Source organism: Bos mutus, chromosome 14 (genome assembly GCF_027580195.1).
Source record: "Bos mutus isolate GX-2022 chromosome 14, NWIPB_WYAK_1.1, whole genome shotgun sequence".
Classification (NCBI taxonomy): Eukaryota; Metazoa; Chordata; class Mammalia; order Artiodactyla; family Bovidae; genus Bos; species Bos mutus.
This window is the reverse complement of record NC_091630.1, coordinates 13,655,662-13,661,196: the sequence shown is the minus strand read 5'-3', so window position 1 is coordinate 13,661,196 and position 5,535 is coordinate 13,655,662. Positions and strand designations below refer to the sequence as shown.

The 5,535-nt window shown below is 40.3% G+C and overlaps 1 pseudogene; it reads right to left on the bottom strand.

The window, feature by feature from the left end:
- Positions 1-2,935: 2,935 nt before the first annotated feature.
- On the bottom strand, positions 2,936-4,212 carry LOC102271273 (large ribosomal subunit protein eL28-like; annotated as a pseudogene).
- Positions 4,213-5,535: the final 1,323 nt, after the last annotated feature.

Genomic DNA, 5,535 nt, shown 5'->3' with positions numbered 1-5,535 from the left:
TCATGCAGCTGCTCCCCAGTCTTCCTTCCAACCTGCATAGTGCTTAACTTCTCCTTGTGTCCATTCCTGTACCTCCTTCTAACACACCTTATTAAGTCAATCAACTTAATCTTGCCCTCCCCCACAAAGTAAAAAGCCTCCTTCTTTAAGAAGGGAGAAGAGGCTTTGGAAATTGAGCTGACAAAGGATTTTCTCTAGTGGGAAGGCTAGAATGGTTGGGAGGGTTGGGGCTAGAGTCTTGGAACACTGCTGTATTCCTTTCCTCTCCTTCTCTTTCTCTCTCTCTTCCCCTCCCTCTCTTCTTCCTTCTTTTCTTCCTTCCTTCCATGCTGTACATTACATCACAACTTATTTATTCTATAAATGGAAGTTCGTGCATTTAACCAACACTGTCTCCCTTTCTCACTTCTTCTAAACTGTGGGTCAGTTTGAACACCTTCTCCACATTACTGAGATAGTAATTGAACAAAGGGTGTAGATGTACAGTTATGACCTTCAAAAGAGAAGAAAAAATATTTTAGGCAGGTAGGGAATAAATGGTCACACCAAAATCAGACTGCAACATTTTGTTAAGCAAGTTTCTGTGTTTTAAACATTTTCTATTTCCTGAATAATCTCCAATAATCCACACTCCCTAAAATGCAATAAAAACTAGTATGTTTTCATAATAGTGATTTTTTTTTTAATTCTATGGCAAATATATTTCATGTGGTGTTGCCATGTCATTTCATTTTTCTCGCTGGGTAAGTCCACTTTATGAATGTTTTATAAACATACCCCAGGAAATCTGGGGTAAGTTGTCTGTACTAGCAGTCAGAAATTTATAGGCTCTAAATTCTTTGTTATAATAAATCTCTTGACGTACAAGGTACCATATTAATGGTAATTAATTTATAGCATAATTTAAACTTGTAGAAATAAAATGTTGATTGCCTCTGTCTGACCTTTCCCTGTCAGACCTAATTCACTTAGCCTAAGGTCCTCAAGGCCCATTCATGTTGTCATAGATAAGATTTCATTCTTTTTATGGCTGAATAATATTCCATTAAATTTATCTATCTCTATCTATATACCTATATACATATATATCTTTATCCATTCATCCATCAATGGACACAGGTTGTTTTGTATCTTGGCTAATGTAAACCATGCTGCAATAATCCTGGGGATGCATATGTCTTTTTGAATTAGTGTTTACATTTTCTTTGGGTAAATACCTCAAAGTGGAATTGCTGGGTCATACATTAGTTATATTTTCATTTCTTGAGGAACCTCCATACTGTTTTCCATAGTGACTGCACTAACATTTATCTTGTCACATTACTAATCAGAACTTTTTATGAAATGTTTCTCTGATCTCCTTTCCTCATAAGCTAGTTTAGACTGTGTTTGAACTGGGAGGATCCCTCTGCTTAGACTATCATAGAAGCTATACAGCCAGAAAGAGGAAGAAAAAAGTGAAACCATTTTTAGAGCTTTTTTTGAAAAGGCTAAGAGGACAAGAGAGATTCTCAAAGGAGAGGGAATCCTGGTGAGTACTCCAGGCAGGAGGAGAGCCTTGAACCTCAAGGTTCCTCTCACCAAAGGCTCCATCCCAGACACCCGGGTCCAACAGGACTGAGTCCTCCACACGTCACAGCAGAACTCTTCCTCTTGAGGATCCGGGGACTTGAACTCCCTCTAGAGGCTGAAGTGTGACACTTAAGGGTAAGGAAGAATACATAATGCTTAGGGGTTGAAAGGAAGCCAAGTGTGAAAAACTGTGAGAATAATGAATTTACTAAGTCTAAACTAAATAGTAAAATAATGAAGGCATCACAGAGAAGGTGACAGAAAGAAGGAGCAAGTGATTGAATGAATGAGCATCAGGGGGTTTTATTGCTTTAGTTTATACTTGATTGCCCAAATTTTCTCATTCTGAATATTTGCAAATTTGCAGAAGCTATGGAATACATATTTCTGTTTGGGAGATGAGACATTTCTTAATTCTGTTTATGGAATTTCTCTAGGTTCCTTCTTGTCATCCTACTTCCCAGCCTGGCTGGCTTCTGTACAGGAATGTTTGGCTTTTCCTGGGATATGCTGTATGATAACAGTCTCTTGGAGTCTCTGCTGGGTAGGCATAGCTTCAATTTATGTCTGCACTCTTCCAAAGGGTTTTGAAGTTTCCGAACTTCTAAATCCAGGACCAGCTATTTTGAAATAGAATAAAGAGACTTAAACAAGCAAACTGAACTCTGTCTTCCCTACCCACATTTCTTCCATGTTAACTTTAACCAGGGTGACAGTATTCAGGAGAGAGAAGCCACCCAATAACACAGAATGATTCTTTTTTTTAAACTGTGCAAAATCATGGGTTTGCTGTGAATGCTGTATGCTGGTAGGCAGGTGATCCTCAAAGAGTTAAACCACTTTCCAGGTTGTTTTGAACTAAACTTTTGCCCCAGGGTTTAAGAAATCTCCCTCTCTAATTGAAGTCTTCAGTCAGTGGCTGCTTATAATCAAGAAGATTGCACTTAAAAGGTATAGAAGTTGGTCTTATTATTGGCATTAGAAGATTTTGCTTTGTAATTACAAGCCAGGGAGTCTAGAACCAGTAGATCTTATACAGAGAGAATGGCAGACATTTCAGCTCAAACTGCATATTCACCAAGAAAAATGGTGCTGAGCTGTTTGTAACAAGAAGTACCATTGGCTTTTCATCTTTTGAGCTTCTGATATGCTATTCTATTTGTCTTCTAATGAAATTGGTGGTTATATTCATTCATCAAGTACTTACTGCTTAATAATATGTGCCTGGTGTTGTACAGAGAGCTTTGTAAACACTGAGTAGAGAATACAGATTCAGGCAAAGCAACAGACTGTTAAGTTCAAGGAACATGATCAGGAAGACTTGGGAAGGACATGTATCAGTCATCAGCAAAGTTTTTTTGTTTTAATTTGAGGAACAAATTTGAGAAACAAAGCGGCTGACAGCTTTATTGCTTTGAGGAGGGGATAGTTGGTTCAGGAGCTTCTTGATGGGGTGGGTCCGCTTCTTCTTCACCATCACAGACTTCTGGTGGCACAGGATGGCTCTGGCTCTGGGGATGGTGGCCATGCGCAAATCTGGGTGGTACTTGTTCTTCCAGATCATGTGCCGGATGCTCCTAAAGGTGACCTGAGCATTCTTGCTCATGGTGGTTTGCACGTCGGAAGTAACCAGTTTGTGCTGGCCAGGTCTCTGGCACCATCACGACCCTTTTGCCATCGACTGCCGGCTGCATGCCCACAGTCTTGCTGTGAATGAGCCCATTATAGTGGAAGGAGTTGCAGGCCTTCAGGTTATTGGGTTTGGGGCTGTTGTTCAGTCACTCAGTGACCCCATGAACTGCAACAGGCCAGGCTTTCCTGTCCTTCACTATCTCCCAGAGCTTGCTCAAGCTTATGTCCATTGAGCCAGTGATTCTATCCAACCATTTCATCCTGTCATCCCCTTCTCCTCATGCCTTCAATCTTTCCCAGCAATAGTCTTTTCCAATGAGTAAGCTCTTCGCATCAGGTGGCCAAAGTATTGGAGTTTCAGCTTCAGCATCAGTCCTTCCAATGAATATTCAGGACTGATTTCCTGTAGGATGGATTGGTTGGATCTCCTTGCAGTCCAAGGGACTCTCAAGAGTCTTTTCCAGCACCATGGTTTGAAAACATCAATTCTTTCATGCTCAGCCTTCTTTATGGTTCAGCTCTCACATCAATACATTACTACTGGTTTTTGGAAAAACCTTAACTTTGACTATTCAGACCTTTGTTGGGAAAGTGATGTCTCTGCTTTTTAATACACTATTTAGGTTTGTCATTGCTTTTCTTCCAAGGAGTAAACGTCTTTTAATTCCATGGCTGCAGTCACTGTCCACATTGATTTTGGAGCCCAAGAAAATTAAATCTGACACTGTTTCCACTTTTCCCCCATCTATTTGCCATGATGTGATAGGACTAGATGCCATGATTTTCATTTTTTGAATGTTGAGTTTTTAGGCCAGCTTTTTCACTCTCCTCTTTCACCTTCATCAAGAGGCTCTTTAGTTCCTCTTTGGTGTTGTAAGTCTGCTCGTTCCTCTTGATTGAGAAGCTGGAGCAGTTCTGCATGACCATACATTATAGATACATGGTCAGTGTGGTGGCTTCGCTCACTGTGGCCGCCCGAGATGGAAAGAGCCAGCAAATATTTTTCATTAAGGGCTAGACAGATAGTATTTTAGGCTTTCTACAGTCCTAATGCTCTCTGACACAACTATCCCACTGTGCTGAAAGTTGAAATGTTGAATGTGAAATTGACCACAGAAAACACATAAATGATGAACATCGTTTTCTTTTAAGTTGTGTTTATTTATGGGCATTGACATTTGAATTTAATTTTTATGTGTCACAAAGTATTCTTTCTTTTTTTTTTTTCAGCCGTTAACAGATGTAAACACCATTCTTAGCTCATAGGGCTTACAGAAACAGGAAATGGAATAAATCTGGCTCATGTGCCGTAGTGTGCTGACTCCAGACATGAAATAATCTCTAGGACCATCTTGCCATCATTTGAGAGGTACCTGACTGCACGGAAGAGAGAGCAACCAGTGCATTCTTTTGTCTCAGGTGTGACTTTGTGTAGCACTCTTACAAAGGCATTAGAGTTGGTAAAATATTTACTTCTATTCTAAATACTGGAAGGGCATTTTGAGGACATTGCCTGCACTCCACTCCTCCCTGTATTAACTGTTCCAATGTGTAAAAACCTTCATTTGAGAATATTCTTCCCCATGTCCAAACTCAATCAGCTGTGCTAGTCAGCTGTGCTAGAGGGAAGGTTGTATCACGAAATGAAACCAAACTGCAAACAACACTGAATAGTTGAAACAATCTGAATAGTTTTTCTATAGAGCTCCATGGGCTGGGAAGAGCTTAGCTATAGATAATGGTCACAAACAGGAGGGCAGTATCTGCAGTGTGGGTTTAGATGGCGAACATATTGGCCTTACTGCTGTCACCTGGAAAGAACCTTGTCAAATTTAGAGTCCATCGTACAGTAAAGTCTGATGATAGAGTGAACTGCTTCCAGAGACAGGGAAGTCCCCGTGTTGAAATTGGGTAAGGAGGAGTTAGAGGTCAATTAGTGATGATGGGGAGAAGGTGATGTGGGATCTGCAACTTGAAATTATAAATTCTAAGACCATCACAGATGATGGCTTTGTGGCACATGTCATCTTGCTTCAGTTGGAGAAACAACATGAAAAAAAGAGACTAAAATGAATTTTGTTGTCATGCACCGTATTTTACATTTCAGATCACACAGGCCCAACCAGACATAATTACCAAGACCCACAGGTCCCTGGGTCCCTGGGATGGGCAATTGATTCCCAAACGGGTGAGTAGTTTAAACCCAGGTTGGGTTTTTCTCAGTCTTGTGAGCAAAGAACCAAGCATTTTGGTAAAAGTGGATGAAAAAGTGAAGGCGTTTCATTTCATTTTATAACCCAGGCTAATGTCCTCTCCCCTGTTGATTTCTGA